Source organism: Melanerpes formicivorus, unplaced genomic scaffold (genome assembly GCF_026170545.1).
Source record: "Melanerpes formicivorus ecotype bairdi unplaced genomic scaffold, bMelFor1.0.p_v2 SCAF_15, whole genome shotgun sequence".
In the NCBI taxonomy this organism is placed as follows: Eukaryota; Metazoa; Chordata; class Aves; order Piciformes; family Picidae; genus Melanerpes; species Melanerpes formicivorus.
The window spans coordinates 2,531,962-2,551,760 of NW_027142367.1; the positions used below are offsets into that span (position 1 = coordinate 2,531,962).

The 19,799-nt window shown below is 43.0% G+C and overlaps 1 long non-coding RNA gene across 1 annotated transcript in view; it reads left to right on the top strand.

The window, feature by feature from the left end:
• Window positions 1-19,799, top strand: part of LOC137445755 (uncharacterized) — a 36,339-nt gene that overhangs the window by 643 nt on the left and 15,897 nt on the right. The window contains exon 2 of the long non-coding RNA XR_010988478.1: window positions 18,389-18,480. This is a non-coding gene — a long non-coding RNA (uncharacterized lncRNA). The remainder of the gene's footprint in view (window positions 1-18,388; window positions 18,481-19,799) is intronic.

Below are 19,799 nucleotides of genomic sequence, written 5' to 3' on the forward strand. Positions count from 1 at the left end.
AACGTGCCTAGAGTTCCTAATCGTTGGGTTTAGAACTGCACAATGGTCTGAGTCCTATGGTTAGTAACGTATACTTATAATGGCTAATGCTGTTAAGTGGTTAATGTGTTAAACATGAATAGTTTTGAAAGAGGAGAAAAATTTTCAGAGGTTAGTCTTCATGAAGTCATTAGGGATTTGCAAGGTTCTGCAGGCCCAGCACGTTTGAGGATTTTTGCCAAAGATCCAAAATAAACTCATTGTTAATAAAATCTGTGGATGTGCTAAATGGTAAAATAAACTACTGTGAGAGCAGAAGTTATGACATCTGGGCTGCTTAGTAAAATTAACACTTTTAAATAGGCTTTTGCAGCCAAGTGAGTATATATTTGCTAGAAATACGAGCCATGCCTTTGGAACCAGAGCTTTGGTCTTGGAAGAGATAATCTAAAACAATTTCACACAAAAAATTAGAGATAGGGTTCCATGGCAATATAGAATAGAATAGAATAAACCAGGTTGGAAAAGACCTTTGAGATCATCTAGTCCAACCTATCATCCAACACTAATCAACTGTGGCACCGAGTGCCCCATCCAGTCTCTTCCTAAACACCTCCTAAGTGTTGAATGGTACTACCAGGATTGGTGTACAGGAAATCAATTGCTGTATCTAAATAGAGATTGATATACTGAAACATTACAGATCAGGTGGTGGAGAGTTGACCTGCCAAAATATTGCAGTAGTGGAGAAAATCTCTTGATACATGAAAGAAGTTACATTGATGCATTTTGATCAATCAAAAAAGATCTGCAAGAGTTGGCTTTACTGTAGCATTCAAATACCTTCACAAGGAAGAAGTACAGCATGTTTTAAATGGCAGAAAAAACCAGAAGAATCAGTGGTCAGGAGCTGAGATAACCTATTGCAAATGTAACAGTGTTAATCATACACAAGGTACTTAGTTCAGTTTGGGACTACTGGTAAGACTTAGTGTCCCACGGCTAGAGTATGTGATCCAATGATCCCTTTTAACCTTAAATTCTCTGAGGGATTTTAGCTGCATTTCCAACTATTTGGCTGCCTTCTCCTTTTCTCCTTTTCTCCTTCTCCAGTCACTTAAGGACAGTGGCTAGTTCAGCCATAAAAGACTGGTTTCAATAATAAATCACAGATTTCTGGAAGAAGGAAGCAGAGACTCCCTCTAACAGGGCCTGCATACTGCATGGTCAGGGAGGAGTTCCTTGCAGCTCCCCACAAGGATTCGCCCAGCTTGCCTGCCAGTAGAAGCTTTTCTGTCAGGTCAATAGGCAGGAGCTGGCAGCCACCAGTTACCCAGCATGCAGTGAGTTATAGGGCTCCAGCACATGTACTTGTGCACTGTCCATTTGGTGTAGGATTCAAGATACAAAGAGGGTATTGAAACAGGTTCATCTGTGAGCTAGATGCAAGCAGGCTTCTTTAGTTCTTCTAGTTCCAGCTTCCAAAAATTATCTAATACCATTAGTCACGTCAGAGTTTTTGGTATTTATAGTATCTTCCACAACTCTAAAATCTAGTGGAGTATTAGACATCTGACTCTTCCTTTAGCTCTTAAACTTTTGCTACTAGAGCATCTGCTTTTATCACTGAGCACACAAACAGTATTCTAACTGTATTACTGCTTTAATTGTTTTCTAATTGCCACATCTGTACTGCATGAAAGATCTTCTGTAAGACACTGGGTTTATAGAGCTACATTTGTTGCGTAGGAGTAGCACTCCATGAGTTGTAGTTTAATGGCCATCTTCTAGGTGGTTTAGGGTCTATATGAACATGCATGAACTGGGCAGTCTGATCTGGTTGGAGAGGTCCTTGCTCACTGCAGAGCGGTTGGTCTAGATGACCTGTGAGAGTCCCTTGCAACCCGATGCAGTCTGTGAAGCTGAACTATTAGGAGATTAAGAATGCTTCCCTGGATTTTGGTTCTCATTTGTTAAAAATTTTGTATAAACTAAAATGTACAGCCTGGCTTTCTTAAATTTGTAGGAACGTGTTTCCCTATCTCTGTTGCCCCTTTAATTGTAAATGGATTGATCTAAGCTCTGGTATTTTTGAAAACCCAGTGAAGGAACTGAGCCTATGCCCTTGAATAGGAGCCCCATGGCAGGGCTTGAATGGGAAAGGCAGGCTGTGAGTCTGCAAAGAAACCAGTTTGGCATGTGATAAACAGAGGGGTGAAAGAACCAGCCCTTGTGGCAGGGCAGAATAGGCCATACTTACATGATGCTACTGCTTCTGTGCAGTGAACTGAAAAGTTTATTGGGATCCTTTCAGAGACACACGATGAAACTTGCTCCTGGAATGTTATTATATGACCCTGAGAAGTTGGGGTAAGACTTTGCAAGCATGCATAAAATAAGGGCAGTAGTTTATACTTAGAATATATATCATAATAAAATTATTTAAAATTGAGTATAATTTTTGTGAATGGACTTGGAGATTGCATAAAGTATGTCTAAAATGCTGGGGTTTAATTGATGCTTTCTTGCCCAAATCACAAAAGAGCCTAAACTGATGTTACTGTCAAGGCTGGCATGTGGTACATAGCTCACAGAATCACCGAATCACCAAGGTTGGAAGAGACCTCAAAGATCACCAAGTCCAACCCATCACCACAGACCTCATGACTAGACCATGGCACCAAGTGCCACGTCCAATCCCCTCTTGAACACCTCCAGGTACTTATCTAGTAAGGACTTGTAGACAGCTGCCTAAACAAGAGCCAGCAGTGTGCCCAGGTGGCCAAAAAGGCCAATGGCATCCTGGCCTGCATCAAAAATAGTGTGGAAAGCAGCAGCAAGGGAATCATTGTGCCCCTGTACTCTGCACTGGTTAGGCCACACCTTGAGTACTGTGTCCAGTTCTGTGCCCCTCAGTTTAAGAATGACATCGAGACAATTGAACATGTCCAGAGAAGGGCAACAAGGCTGGGGAGAGGCCTTGAGCACAAGCCCTATGAGGAGAGGCTGAGGGAGCTGGGATTGTTTAGCCTGGAGAAGAGGAGGCTCAGGGGAGACCTCATTGCTCTGTACAACTGCCTGAAGGCTGGTTGTAGCCAGGAAGGGGTTGGTCTCTTCTCTCAAGCAGCCAGCACCAGAACAAGAAGACACAGTCTCAAGCTGTACCAGGAGAGGTTTAGGCTCGAGGTGAGGAGAAAGTTCTTCACTGACAGAGTTGTTCGCCATTGGAATGTGCTGCCCAGGGAGGTGGTGGAGTCACCATCCCTGGAGGTGTTCAAGAGGAGATTGGACGTGGCACTTACTTGGATGTAAGTGTATTATGATACAATTGGAAGAGGAAATGTTGAGGCTGACTCTTAGGAGAATAAATTGCAGTAAGCTCTCAAATAATCTCTTCAGGGAAACTCTGGAATCTGAAACCATTAAAATGAGCCTGTGCAAACGTAGAAGTGCCATTCTGTCCTGGTACACAAAAGCTGTAATTGGTCCTTTCTGTCATTCATTTATGTGATTTACTGGGAGCTGTGCAAATAAGAGGACTCAAGTATAGAAAGCATACAAATAATTATGAAATATGCACCAGTGAGCCCTGAAGTAGGAATATTTAACGGCAAGATTGAAGTGGTTTTCTCTGAAGTAAATCAAATAAAGGCTCATAAAAAGCAAATAGGTTGACCACAGCATTGAACTTCATTTGATTAAATAATAAAAAAAAAAATAGAAAAAAAGTTCCTTGCCTAGCAAAGGTCCTTGCTTTGATTTTTATAATGGTCCTTGACCTTGATGGCCACTTGGTAGAATCAGGTGATACCTATTCAAGCACAATTCAGGTATGCCTCCACCCTTAAAACAACTTTTCCACAATTGATTTCACATATTTCGTAGTGGATGTTTTGTTTTGGGTTGGGTTTTTTACTTTCTTCTCCCCCCCCCCCCCCCCATTGTGACTCCCATGGCAAATGTATTCAGTGTTCAAACAAGGTAAAGTTTTTTAAAAACTTGAGAAGAAAAAAAATATTTTGTGAAGAGAAAAACTCTAGGTTCATGGTGAATTATTAATAGTAGTACAGATTTAGCAATAAAAGCATGCTCATGTCTTTCTTCTGATTGGTGAGGACAAGCAGAATCCTTCCAACATAGAATAGAATAGAATTAGAATAGAGTAGAGTAGAATAGGATAGGATAGGATAGGATAGGATAGGATAGGATAGGATAGGATAGGATAGGATAGGATAGGATAGGATAGGATAGGATAGGATAGGATAACCAGGTTGGAAGAGACCTTCAAGATCATCGCGTCCAACCTATCATCCAACACCACCTAATCAACTAAACCATGCAACCAAGCACCCTGTCAAGTCTCCTCCTGAACACCTCCAATGATGGTGACCCCACCACCTCCCCGGGCAGCCCATTCCAATGGGCAATCACTCTCTCTGTATAGAACTTCTTCCTAACCTCCAGCCTAAACTTCCCCTGGTGCACTTTGAGACTGTGTCCTCTTGTTCTAGTGCTGGTTGCCTGGGAGAAGAGACCAACATCCGCCTGTTTACAGCCTCCCTTCAGGTAGTTGTAGAGAGCAATAAGGTCACCCTTGAGTCTCTTCCTCTCCAGGCTAAGCATCCCAGCTCCCTCAGTCTCTCCTCATAGGGCTTGTGTTCCAAACCCCTCACCAACTTTGTTGCCCTTCTCTGGACGCATTCCAGCAAGTCAACATCCTTCCTAAACTGAGGGGCCCAGAACTGCACACAGGACTCAAGGGGTGGCCTGACCAGTGCAGTGTACAGGGGCAGAATGACCTCCCTCCTGCTGCTGGCCACACTGTTCCTGATGCAGGCCAGGATGCCATTGGCCCTCCTGGGCACGCTGCAGGCTCATGTTCAGCCTACCATCGACTAGCACCCCCAGGTCCCTCTCTGCCTGGCTGCTCTCCAGCCACTCTGACCCCAGCCTGTAGCACTGCATGGGGTTGCTGTGGCCAATGTGCAGAACCCAGCACTTGGATATGTTAAATCTCATGCCCTTGGATTCTGCCCACCTGTCCAGCCTGTTGAGGTCCCTCTGCAGAGCCTCTCTACCCTCCAGCAGATCAACTCCTGCCCCCAGCTTGGTGTCATCTGCAAATTCAGTGATGATGGACTCAATGCCCTCATCCAGATCATCAATAAAGATGTTAAAGAGCACAGGGCCCAGCACTGATCCTTGGGGCACACCACTAGTGACTAGCCGCCAGCTGGATGTGGCACCATTCACCACCACTCTCTGGGCTCGGCCATCCAGCCAGTTCCTAACCCAACGCAGTGTGCTCCCGTCCAAGCCATGGGCTGACAGCTTGGCCAGGAGTTTGCTGTGGGGGGTTGGTGTCAAAGGCCTTGCTGAACTCCAGGTAGACTACATCCACAGGCCTCCCCACATCCACCAGGCGGGTCACCTGATCATAGAAGGAGAAACTTCAACCAAGGAAAAGAATGGCTGGAGTTTGTGGCAGATCTGTGGGAAGAAAGAGCGGTTTCCTGTTTTGGTCGTGCTTTGGTTTTGGATGTGTCAACCTGAAGAAATAAGCTGCCTTTGTGACCAAAAAAAAAAAAAAAGTCACCTCCCTTACTATTATTAGGAAGCATAATTCAGGGGTTCCAAGAAATAAATCAATACATACTTTTCACCTCAGGATTCCCAGTGTTATAATTCACACATGACTTTGGCTTCAGCAATAGTGAACAAGTTCATCAGTTCCCATCTGATGATAGCCTCTCAGTACTGTATAGGGTGTGTTAGATATCATAGAGTCTTGGTCAGGTGCTGAGAAGTCCACACTTGTAGCACAAACTCTGTCCCTGCATGCTGCTGGAAATAGCATTATAAGGGTAAGTAAATTTAAGGAGAACTATGTTTTGATTCCAGCCTTCCCCAGCTGATGAAAATGCTGATCCAAGACTGGAACAAATTGCTCTGGGATCTGAAATCTGCCTTATACTTATACTTGTTCATTTAGTCAAGTGTACTTCATCTTGTGTATTTTACTTCTCCTTTATTCTTGCACTGAAACCCAGAAGATAGAAGCCATAGTGGTTCAGGTAATATTTCACTGACCTTTTAATGTATTGATTCTTACAGATGGTTCAGATCTATACTACACTTCTCTCAGTTCTTATTTGAAAACTCACATAAATGGCCACACATACACAGGTAAAGGAGACCAAGTGCAAGTTAGAGCAGCAAATGTTTTCAGTACTTTACTATGCTTGTAGCCTTGTGCATCCGTGTATCTACATGCACCTTCTTTCTCTTTCCTTCCTCTCATAGAAAATCATAGAATCATAGAATCAATAAAGTTGGAAGAGACCTCATAGATCATTGAGTCCAATCTGTCCCCAACACCTCATGACTAACTAAGCCATGGCTTCAAGTGCCACGTCCAATCCCCTCTTGAACACCTCTAGGGACGGTGACTCCACCACCTCCCTGGGCAGCACATTCCAATGGCCAACAACTCTTTCTGTGAAGAACTTTCTCCTCACCTCAAGCCTAAACTTCCCCTGGCACAGCTTGAGACTGTGTCCTCTTGTTCTGGTGCTAGTTGCCTGGAAGAAGAGACCAACCCCTTCCTGGCTACAACCTCCCTTCAGGTAGTTGAAAAGAGCAATACAGACTCCTCTGAGCCTCCTCTCCAGGCTAAACAACCCCAGCTCCCTTAAGTTCTCCTCATAGGGCTTGTGCTCTCCTTCCTCTCCATTCTCTCTGTTCTCTCCATTCTCTCATTCCTCTCCTCCCTCTCCTTCCTCTCCTTCCCATTCTTTCTCTTAGCTAATCTTGGCTGAAAGCAATTCATGTTTCTAGTTGCAGCAGGACTCTTTCAGGCAGTCTCTCCATGACATAAGATAATCTTGGATGGTACAGAGTGAAATCCTCAAATTCTTTTCTGTGGCTCTTTAGGTGCTTAATGTGGTTTGCACATGCTCATCAAATTCTATGGATGTACTTCAGTTCCAAAGAAACACATTTTCTATGCCCATATTTAAAGCTCATGCCCAGGTATACAGCAACTAAAGCTCCATATGACTATTATGGTAATTTCTGCAAGTTGGAATACTAACTGCTGAGTCAACAGTTTCCACCCTCCAGATTAGATTATATAATATAGAAAAGAACATCTTCATCTTTCTGCAGACTCTACACTTGAATCTTTGTGCAAATATTACAATATATGTGAAAATCCCCTTTGAATTCCAGCACTTTTGAACTATGAGTTTGCACATGTTCTTTTTCACCTGCTTCCCATGATTTCTCCTTTCTAAGTATTTACAGAGGGTTTGCATTGAGCAACCTTTATTTGAAGAGGACTAAATTAATATTATTCAGAAGATGAGTAAAGCAGTATCCAAAAGCTTTATTTTAGGAAGCTTTGTGTGTTATTCATATTCTGAAATAGTCATGGAGGTTGCTGATAAGGTGGATCAAATTCATGTATATAAATTCACCAGAAACATCCTTTGTGAAATGAATAGCATGATCCAATCACATCCAATACCAATTTTCAATCAGATTAAATGCTGAATTTAATTTTTCTGAAGTATTAAAGCCTATTATTTAATATCTTTTAAATATTTATTTACTATAAGCTAGTGGCACTGGTTAAATATGCAAAACATGACATCCAAAACATTTTATGCTTTTGGAAGTGCAAACAGGAAGAACTGCCAAAAGATCCCTGGGCAAGACTGTCCATATTCAATCTGTTGCCTTGGGAGGTAGAGATTATAAGGAGGCAAAATCACTGCCTGTGGTGAAAAAGAGCCCATATGGGACTCCCAGTGGTGCCAGTAGCTTTATGCCCAGTTCATGCCCCTGCCCATGCCAGCTCCCTAGCAACTGCAGCCATCAAATGAGACAAGGCGAGGCAAAACCAAGCAACCATATCTTGCTTACTTTTTACCTGTATGCTTGCCCATCCTGTTGGGGGAAGAGGGAGATGAAGTAATTGGGTGTTGGTGGAGAGAACAAGGATATATTGTCTCCTCTCCAACTACATGTGGATGCACAGGTCTTTCCTGGGCTCAGTAAAATCCAGGGATCCTGTGAGAGTACAAAATATGGCTGTGCAACAGTAAGTGGTTTATTCCAATTGCATTTGATTTTCACAAATAAGAACCCCAAAGGACTTCACCTGTGTATCTGTGAGTCAGGACAACCCAGAGGCAGGATAGGATGCAGGGAGAACTGAGTAAGACGATAAAGAACAGCCAAATAAAAACACATTGCTTCAGGATGCGTCATCAGCTGTGACATCCAGTGGAATAACCCATCTAAATCTAAGCATATTAAGTTCTCCAGTGAGTTTATTAATGTGGGCTAACACCATCTGTTTGTGGACTCAGGGCATTTTATCCCTCATTAACGTGATGCAGCAGTTAAATTTAGATAGGCTCTCGTATGAGTCGAGTATCATTTAGCTCTTCTTCATGCTGTGAATGATTTCTAGGTGCTGGAGAATGGAGTGGTTAGTTAATGTGACTGATTGTACCTAGCTTTCCTACAGATTTTTATTGATTTCAAGATCATATGACCAATAAACAGACAGTGCTTTGAACACAACATTTTGTGCTAGTAGCATTTCAATGGAAATACTTTACAATAGTGAGCTATGATGACAAACAATAAGGATGGTGAAACTGAATGCATTGACTACCCGGTCAGGTAGTAATAATCACTTGAAAATATTCAGTTACATATTGCACAGCCCTGTTCTATGCCAATCTTGTACTCAGATTTCAATACTTTTTCATTGGTTCTTCCCAAAAGATAATTGACATTTTTTAATGCCACTTGGGTAAAGTGGAAAAAGTTGGTACTAGATATCCAATTATTAGTTAGCAGGAACTCCCTGCGAATTAACACTTGCTTCCTCCATAGTGTGCTATTGCTGGCTGGATCAGATTGTTTTCCTAAAGCTTTAACAAGGATTTTAGACGATCTACTCAGTGTCAGAGAAGCAGCGTCATACTGATGGTATACTGCATAGCCCCTGCTAAACAAAATGTCTTACATGAGGTTTAAGCTCATGTACGTGACTTCACACAACTCCACCCACAACCACCACTAATCACAGGTCAGCCAGCAGAGGTTTTGCTAGGTAGTGGGGGAATTTATCACCCCTGCACATTGCCAGCAATACAGAGTTACTCATGCTGCACCTGGGAATCAGCGGTTGTTGGATGCCTGCATGGTGGTTTGTAGCCCTTCAATGGAGCAGCTTTATGTGTATCTTTTAATTTGTGTGCTGTATTTCCCTGGCTCACATCACAGTCAGCCAGACAGAAGGGGAACAGTATTCAGAAATTATGAATTTAAGAGGTCAAGAGGATCATCAGCCTAGAATTAGCCAATCCTCCCAACACAAATTTCAATCTCCCACTCATGTAAGAAGCAGGCAATTACGTGGCTCTCCTGTTTGGATTGAGTATGTGCCTGCTCCAGCAGTCCTTAGCTTGGAGCATGAGTGAGATTGCTACTAGAGTATTACATCCTCCCTTCATAAATAACACTTGCCTTCAAGTGAGATTTCAACCAGAACAAAAAAGAATATTCCGCAGTCTGGAGGAAAAAAAAATCTCGTAAGAAATTCAGAGCCTGATGTACTCTGTAGGTTCCCTATTTACGTTAGAGGACATATTCTCAACCTGCGCCAGGGGAAGTTTAGGTTCAGGGTGAGGTGAAAGTTCTTCACTGAGAGAGTCGTTTGCCATTGGAATGTGGTGGAGTCACCATCCCTAGAGGTGTTCAAGAGGAGATTGGACGTGGAGCTTGGTATCATATTATCATAGTATCAGTCAGGGTTGGAAGGGACCACAAGGATCATCTAGTTCCAACCCCCCTGCCATGGGCAGGGACACCCCACACTAGAGCAGGCTGGCCAGAGCCTCATCCAGCCAGGGCTTAAACACCTCCAGGGATGGCGCCCCAACCACCTCCTTGGACAACCCATTCCAGGGCTTCACCACTCTCATGGTGAAGAACTTCCTCCTCACATGCAGCCTGAATCTCCCCACCTCCAACTTCATTCCATTCCCCCTAGTCCTATCACTACCTGAGATCCTAAGAAGTCCCTCCCCAGCCTTCTTGTAAGCCCCCTTCAGATACTGGAAGGCCACAATTAGGTCACCTCGGAGCCTTCTCTTCTTCAGACTGAATAGCCCCAACTCCTTCAATTGGTCCTCATGTCCTCATAGGAGAGGTGCTCCAGCTCTCTGATCATCCTTGTGGCCCTTCTCTGGACACCTTCCAGCACGTCCATATCCCTCTTGTAATAAGGGCTCCAGAACTGGACGCAGTACTCCAGGTGGAGTCTCACCAGAGCTGAGTAGAGGGGGAGAATCACCTCCATTGACCTGCTGGCCACACTTCTCTTGATGCAGCCCAGGATCTGATTGGCTTTCTGGGCTGCAGGTGCACACTGAGAGCTCATGTTGAGCTTCTCGTCCACCAGTGCCATGGTGCCATGGTTTAGTCATGGGGTCTGTGGTGCCAGGTTGGACTTGATGATCTTTGAGGTCTCTTCCAGCCTTGGTGATTCTGTGATTCTGTGATTCACTTAAGGAGCTTTCTCATGGTGGATGACTCTAACCATGCAGAAAACATAACAGGATTCAGTGACTGCAAGTAGAAGCTAAAAGAATCCAGATTCAAGTTAAAATTGGAGAAAAGGAGATTTTGGGGAAGGGCCAGTGAAAAGAGAAGGTTCAAAGGATTTCCTTTCCGATGCTTTCATCATTCCCACTGGATGTTTTTATTTTAAGAACTTAACTACTTTCTTATTAGAAATAAAAATTAATGTAAAAGTTACTATCTGAGATTGGAGGCAGAAACTACAGAGATGTACGTAGGTGGTCATGTGGTGTTCTGCTTGAATAGCCATTGCTCCAGAAGTGATGGACTTTACCTCTTTGGCTAGGAAGTTAAACTAATGAACTGTGTAGGACTTGGGCAATGGTCGAAGAGAGCAACAGAGAGAAAAAGCGAAGTGTGACAGCTAGCCAAGTTGAAAGATATTCTAGGGCTAAACTGCCTTGTGAAAGCAGGGAATAACAATGTCTTCAAATGAAGTTTCTCAGAAAATATCTTCTCTTCAGATGAACTATGGTGCCGTGATGTGAAGCATTTTTTTCTCTTCCTTTTTAACTCCTCTTCTGGATTCTTCAGAAAGCATGGGATAACTGTTCCCATAACTTGCCTCTTTTGTGCCATCTATTTGCAGCCTTCTGATGAATAGAATCTTCTATTCAGCTTTTTGAAAAATGAACCCTGACAGAATATGCAGTGTACATGCAACACTCTGTTAGCTTGGCCCTCTCCCTTGTTATGAATGTCAAATTCCTAGTCATGGGTTCATTCTCTGACTTGCAAAAAATAATAGCTTGTTAGCCCCCCAGTTCAGCAGAAGCTTCTCAACTGCATTATCTATATAGAATCATAGAATTGTTAGGGCTGGAAGGGACCACGAGGATCATCTAGTTCCAACTCCCCTGTCATGGCCAGGGACACCTCACACTACATCAGGTTGCTCACAGCCACATCCAGCCTGGCCTTCAAAACCTCCAGGGATGGGGCTGCCACGACCTCCCTGGGTAACCTGTTCCAGTGTCTCACCAGTCTCATGGTGAAGAACTTCTTCCTAACATCCAATCTCAATCTATCCATTTCTAGTTTTGTTCCATTCCCCCTAGTCCTATCATTACCTGACACCATAAAATCTCTCTATCTCTATCTCTATCTCTATCTCTATCTCTATCTCTATCTCTATCTCTATCTCTATCTCTATCTCTATCTCTATCTCTATCTCTATCTCTTCTATATCTCTATATGATCTCTATCTATAATCTATACTATATAAATATACATATATTTATATGTGTGTATATGTATATATATTATATATATTCATCCACACAGATGCACACACCATGCTTTTAGTTCTTGGTCTTGTGTCATTTACCATATAGAAACTGGTTACATGCAAGTAATTTGTTGCCCCACACCATATATGAAAACAGGATACAAAATCAACCAGGTTGGAAAAGACCTTCGAGATCATCAAGTCCAACCTATCACCCAAGACCATCTAATCAACTAAACCATGCCACTAAGTGCCTCATTCAGTCTTATTTTAAACACTTAAAGTGGTGATGACTCCACCATCTCCCTGGGCAGCCCATTCCAATGGCTGAAGATAGGATAGTGATGCCCTCTCCTCTTGCGGCAGTTTTAGGCTGTGCCTAGAAAAATTTTCCACAGTGTGGGTTTATATCCCTGTGGAAAAGATACAGATCAAGTAACCCACAATGTTGCTCTTCATCACATAGAACTGCTGCTCAATACTCTTTTGTCATAGAAAAGGAGTCAACTTAATTGTGTTTTGCAGTAAAGATGTGTTTACAAATGGTACAATAGGCATTTCTTTAATTAGTATACTTTTAAAAGCCAATATTTTTATCTCAACATGTTTTTTTATAACAAGTCCTTAAGTGTGCAGCTTTTGGTTTCAAGTTTTTTTCCTTTAGAGGACCAATTTTTTTTCCACACACAAATCTGTTGGTAGGATGGATAGAATTTGGGTTTTGTTGCAGCAAGTTCAGTAAGTTTCAGAATTCTTTATATTTTTTTTGGGTGTATGTCCTTGTTCCTGTGTGATTTGCAGGAAGAGTACTTGCATACAGGCAAGCCAGAGAGCTAAATTACAACAGTTCTCACAGAATCATAGAATTGTTAGGGTTGGAAGGGACCTCAAGGATCATCTAGTTCCAATCCCCCTGCCACGGCCAGGGACACCTCGCACTACATCTGGTTGCTGACAGCCACATCCAACCTGGCCTTAAAAACCTCCAGGAATGAGGCTTCTACCACCTCCCTGAGCAACCTGTGCCAGTGTCTCAACTCACTAACATTTAAATTGGAGCAGGGTCATTCTGCAGCACTCAACAAAGGAGCTGAATTCCATATCTGCATGTGGAAACTGTTGAAAGGAGGAGATTCTGGAAAGTAACTACCATTTTCAGCTAGCTGGCAGCAGTCAGTAGTAGGCACTGCAAACCTATTTATATTGACTTAGTAGACACAGCAAAGGCTGTTGGCCCTTGAGAGGACCTTCAAGTTCAAGAAAGCACAATAAGCTTGTACTACAGTTTTATCACAGGCTCTTCACACCTGCCTTCCTAACATCCAGCCTAAACCTCCTCTGGTGCAGCTTGAGACTGTGTCCTCTTGTTCTGTTGGTGGGTGCCTGGGAGAAGAGACCAACCCCCTCCTGGCTACAACCTCCCTGCAGGTAGTTGTAGACAGCAATAAGGTCTCCCTTGAGCCTCCTCTTCTCCAGGCTAAGCAACCCTACCTCCCTCAGCCTCTCCTCCTAGGGCTGTGCTCCAGACCCGTCACCAGCTTTGTTGACCTTCTCTGGGCACGTTCCAACAAGTCAACATCTTTCCTAAACTGAGGGGCCCAGAACTGGACACAGTACTCAATATTCTGAGCACTCAGTGTCCCTGGTGCTTCACTCTAAGGACACTGCTTTACTATGCACACAAGTGTGCAGCCTGCAGCATGGCCTGAAGGCTCAGTGTGGTAGGGCATAGCAAGATACCCCCATCAGTTTCAGGGTTCCACAGAAGGGACATCTGCAGCTCAAACATTTAGCAGCTCTATCTGTCCCTTTCTTCTCTATGTCTTGCTCATCCAGAAGAGACTAAATGGATCTGTCAGCCTCAAGTTCAGATTTCACTGGTCTCTCAGTGCAGATGTCACTGTTAGTTTTTCTAGGGCCAAGTTCAGGCATTCCTTGCTTTTAGCACAGTATTTATTGAAGGGATTTGAAGCCTAGAGAAGAAACCAAACTGCCTTTCCCTATTAAGAGTGATAAACCAGTCTTACTGTAACTACAGACTTCATGAACCTCACTAGCAGCCTACAGGAGTGTGTGGTATTTCCAGATGCATTGCAACACTGAGTACGGCTCCTTCATGATGGCTCCTTCATGTTTTAGTGTCATAAAACCAGATATATCAACAGTAATTGTAAATGCTGATCTTTCAGATGGAAGAGGAAGATTTTACATCCTGAAGAGAAATCTCACTTTAGCGAACAGTAGCAGCCCACTTTTAAGTCAGAAATTTTGTTCATGCTGGCAGATGTTGGTCTGTTCCACCAAGCAGTGGTAGCTGTTTTGAGACCAAAGACAGTTCAGTTCTTGAAAAACAAAAGGCTCTTTGCAAAGACTTCACAAGAACTGTCTGCTCAGTTCTAGCTTCTTCCACCTCATGAATCTGTGCCATCAATCCTTCAGATAATTCCACAACCTGAGCTCTGACCAGGCTTGTGCGTGTCTGGGAAGCCTCAGTACTATTGTCTGTGTGCATGGTGTCTATACACAACACACAGTAAGTCTGGTGCTTTTGATTACCCCTAGTCTGCAACTCCTCCTCACTCTGCATTGGCTGAGCAATATCAATGTTCCCATGACCTGGCAGCAGTTGTTCTTCATGCCCCCAATGAGCATGTGATATCCCCAGCCATACATGAACTCACGAAGTATCTCCAACTGTACATGAACTCAACTCTGCTGCACACAAATAATGTGTTGGACTCTGTCTATAGCTTTTTATTCTGTACTAATTCTTACCTTTCTTACCTTTCATTTTGGACTTGATGGTGCCTAAGCACTTTTGAGTCAAATAAACTAATGCATTTTGGGGGCTTCAGTCTACACTACAATGTCTGCCAGTAGAATAGCAGAAGTGAGTGTCCGTGAACCCTGTGTGTGCTTATCTGTCAAATATTTAAAAAATTATAACCCTTATGGTGAGTAGTAGAGGAGGTAAAAAGAATTGAAGCAAGAACAAAGGTGACTAGATAAAAAAGCTGCACAATATATACGTATATGTATATGCATGTGTATGTGTATAATGTGTATGTATACACATTGAGAGCAGCCCTGAGGAAAAGGACTTGGGGTTGCTGCTGGATGAGCAGCTCAACGTGAGCCACCAGTGTGCACTTGCAGCCCAGAAAGCCAATCACATCCTGGGCTGCATCAAGAGAAGCATAGCCAGCAGGTCGAGGGAGGTGATTAGCCCCCTCTACTCTGCTCTGGTGAGACCTCACCTGGAGAACTGTGTCCAGTTCTGGAGCCCCTATTACCAGAAGGATCTGGAGGTGCTGGAGCATGTCCAGAGAAGGGCCATGAGGATGATGAGAGGGCTGGAGAACATCTCCTGTGAGGACAGACTGAGGGAGTTGGGGCTGCTCAGTCTGGAGAAGAGAAGACTCTGAGGAGAACTTATTGTGGCTTTCCAGTATCTGAAGGAGGCCTACAAGAAAGCCGGGGAGGGACTTTTCAGGGTGTCAGGTAGTGATAGTGATGAACAGAAAATTCTCATTAACAGAATAACAGAGTTGATAAGAATTTTCCGCTTGTTAGCTGAAATGCTGGAATGCAGAGAGGGGGAGAGGGGTTGGCAGACAGCCTTTGGATAGATAAGGAATAACAGGATTTTTCAGTGATTCACTTCTGTTAGTCTTGGACAATACGATCTTTTGTATAAGATAAAGGACACCTGCATGATATGTATACTTCTGCTATTTTTAGATAGATAAGCTTTGTATAGATAGGAAGCATCTGGACCTCTGTCATTATAGACAGATAACTTTTTGTATAAAAGTTTGCCCAAAACTTTCTGAAGACACACAGGTCTTTTGGAATTATTCTACCTCTGTCAGGCATGCCAGAATAGAAGCATAATACAAGAAACTTTACTGAGTCTCTTGTGTGTCATTCTCTAAGTCAATAGGACTAGGGGGGCTGGAACAAAATTAGAAATGGGTAGATTCACATTGGATGTTGGGAAGAGGGGAACTCATCAATGTGTATAAATATCTGAGGGGTGGGTGTTAAGTGGAGGAGACCAAGCTCTTCTCAGTAGTACACAGTAATTAAGACAAGAAACAACAGGTTCAAGATTGAACATAGAAGGTTTCATCTCAACATGAGGAGAAACTTCTTTCCAGTGAGGGTGACAGAGCACTGGAACAGGCTGCCCAGGGAGGTTGTGGAGTCTCCTTCTCTGGAGACTTTCACAACCCACCCGGATGCATTCCTGTGCAGCCTACCCTATGTGATCCTGCTTTGGCGGGGGGGGTTGGACCCGATGCACACTGGGTAACCCACCACGCTTTTTGGGATAACATTTGGAGACGTGAGGAAAGAGTAAAATTATTGCAGCCGGGGGATCTAGGAAGGTGAACTGGGACCTGCAAGAAGACACTTCAGGTTTGTTTGTTCACCAGCCCAGGAAACCACTTGTTCCAGCCCTTTCTTCGCAGCAGGTTAATCCGTTTATGGCTTTTCTAAAGCTAGGAGCACCACCTAGTGGAAACCTATCTTGGTCCAGGAAATAATTCAAACTCGGAGGGTAACGGATTTTTCTCTGTACACTAGAAATATATACGTTTGCTTTTATCTCTCTTCTCAAACACAGGAGAATAATTTGTCTGGCATCACAAATCAAATTAATTGCAAAAGTGTTTGGTTTTGTTTTTCCTGTCTTCCTTCCTATCTAACTACTGTTACTATCAATTTTCATGGCCATTGTAAAAATACAGCACATCCCTTTGCACAGTCCTTTTATTTTTTTCCTTCCTTTCTTTCTTTTTTAATATGCTGTGGACTTCCTACTGCTATACGTTCTTATTACAGTACTCAGTGTCCTAGCCAACTCCCTTAGACTCAATTTCTGTGCCTTTAAATGTCTGGGACAGAAGGGTGCAGCAGAGTCAGGTACAAATGTAGAGTCTGCAGTCAATGAAAAATCAGCACAACAGAAGATGGTAATGGGAACAGGAAATAATCTATGTATGAATATGTATGAGAGAGTATGATAAAGATATCCTCCCCCCCCCCCCCCCCTTTCTTTTTTTTGTGTATTGTGGCAAGTAGAGCACTTTCAACAGAGGCACAAAATGGCATATTTATGGTAACAAAGATGAAGTGCCCTTATACACAATTTATAAACAACATTTGAAGTTCATTGTTGCAAGATGTTGTGGACCAGAAACAGGTTTAAAAATGGGATTAGACATACTTTTGGAGGATAGTCCTAATGTGGCTGTTGAACACAACAGTTTAGCTGCAGCTCTGGAAATCTCCCAGCTGCTGCTAAGTGGAGGCTGGTAGGATTTATCAGTATTAAGCGGAGAGGAATGTCTGGACTGGTACAGATCATGGGCCAACTAATCCATTTTCCTGTCTTCAGCATTGTCCAAAGCAGATGGCTTGGGAACAATAAAAGCCAATCTATAAAATGCTTCCCTTTTAAAATTTTCCCAGCTGAGGGTATTTCTTGAACCTGCTGTGGTATTTTACAACACTCAGGATCTTTTAAGCATTCCTGCAACCTTCTTTTGAGCCCCAGTAAACTACTTGCATGCACAGCTGCCTCTTAGACGAGGAGTTCTGCAGCTCTCCTATCCACTCTGTGGTGAGCCACTTCCTTTTGTTTGTTTGAATGTGGATGCTACTACATAAATGTGATGGCCTTTGTTGCTTGTACAGGACAAGACAAGGAATGGTCAGTCTCTTCTCTATTCAGGATATTGCAAAATCACTCACTGTGAGCTGTTGCTGTACCTGAGCTCTAACTTCCCCTGATTCAGTGGGGCATGATGAAATTTCAGCTGATTCAGGGGGTGTTTTTCCTCTGTGACATAAGGCAGACTGCTCTGGGCAACTGTGGTCCTTTTCTCTCCTCCACCTCTTCATAACCCTGCTCCTGGCTGCAGATTGTTTCCTCCTTGTATGCTTGTACCAGCATCGATGCAATTGAAGAGCTGCACCTGTAATAGCATTGGGCTGATTTGAGCTGTGCTGCCTCCATTTCCAGTTCTGGAAATGTGTTATGGAAATCCCTGGGTTGGATTTTCCCAGAAACCAAATGGGCTTGGAAAAAACTACCCACCACGGGTTTCCCAGGACTCAGCTCATAAACTCACTAGTACCTGAGACAGCTTTACAGGTGCTTCACCTTGCTCCTGTGGAGTCCACCAAGTGTGGGGTCCTGAGACGAGGTTTTTTTTTCAGGCTACCAGAATGCCAGTGCATCCCAGTGCTTCAGGGTCACTAACCCTAAAAGCTTTTAGACCAAGTAATTTGCATGAGGCAGATTGGCAACCTCAGCACTAATATTTATGCAATCCCTTTTTCCTCTTCTCCCCCTTTCACCTTTGCTTTTCTATGTTGCTCATCAAGACTCTTTCTTTCCTTACCTTTGTCATACTTGCATCTTATTTCCTTCTAGCCTTATGGATTCATTTTGTTTTCAGCAGAAAAGAGTATGTTAAGGATGTCTTTTGGTGAATTTGGTGTATCCAGGTCACTGATGTTGCTGCAGCTGAGTTGGCTGTCTTGGGAATGGAGTAGTGCCATTTGAAACAGCAGCTGCTCCTGTCTGAGCCTCCAGCCTTGTAAGTATGAATTGTGCCTGTGGCAGCAAAATTAATGGCTAACATAAAAGGCAAAAATAGAAAGCAGGTGGCCTCTTGAAAAAGCAGCCAGAGCTCCAGGACCACATTTGTACTGCAGAGTACATCATCAACCATGCATTTTTTTTTTTAAACCCTAAGTTGTTGTTTTTCCTGTAACCCTTTTCTGTAACCTTACTCCTTATTTGACCCACAGACCTCCCAGGGGCACTTCCATCAGCCTGGGAATCTTGATATTAAAGTATAATCAAAATTACTGCATTCAGACCTCAGTAAAAAGACTGAAAACCCCTGCAATGTTGCACGTGTCTGCTCCTTTATGTTTACTGTTCAGATGCTTTCATTTGTAAAAATATTTGAGTCATGAACACTGCAGTACTCGGAAGAATGCAATGCCGTCATGCAAGGCAGCATATAGTTGAAGTCTGCATCTTCCTTTCCAATTATAGTGAGAGATGTTTCTTTGTTGATTTAACTCTCTGTTTCACTGAACTTGATCAAATGCATTGAAAATTCCTTTTTCAGAGATGAGCTTGAGGCACAGAGATCAGGCAGGGCTATGAGCCTGGTTTTGCAGCATCTCCTTCCCCCCCCCCCCCCCCCCCCAGGATCTGCAGTCTCATCCACTATGCTGAAGGATCATTTCCTAACAGTGGCACAAAATGTGAACTTACTTTTGTGTTGGTTTTTTTTTTAAGACTTATTTTTAAAAGCTCTCTTCTAAGATAGGCAAGGTGAGCTACCTAGGGGTTCTTATGTGAGTAAAAGCCGGCGGACTGGGCAATCCATCTGAATGGGTAATTAATTCACATCAGTCTACATGATGAGGTACACACCAATACTACAGAACAAATTATTTGTAACATTCTGTAAGTACTAAAATTAATGCTGTATAAATTTGTCATTTCAACAACGACCAAAAAAAAAAGTTATGGATTGTTTGTATTATAATTTCATCTTGTTAAAGTGGGAATTTTGCTTTCCCTGGCCTCTTGGGAAGCGAAAAACCAGTGTATCTAATTATCTGAACACTCAGGAACATAAAAGAATAGCAAGTGGTGAAATTATAAATCTGTGGGAACAACTCCATGTTTTCTGATTAAACTCTATTTCTGGTGGCTCTCAGCAATCATGTTCCTCCTATGTTTGTAGTAATTGCATGTGTCAAAGCTGAGGCCTTGTGTAAACTGTACCAAATGAGTTACAATTTTAATTTAGAAGGAGATAACTGTATTTGCCCCTGCAGGCAGATTGCATCAGGTCAGAAGTATAAAAACGAATAGGAAAGAGAGTAAGGAGGA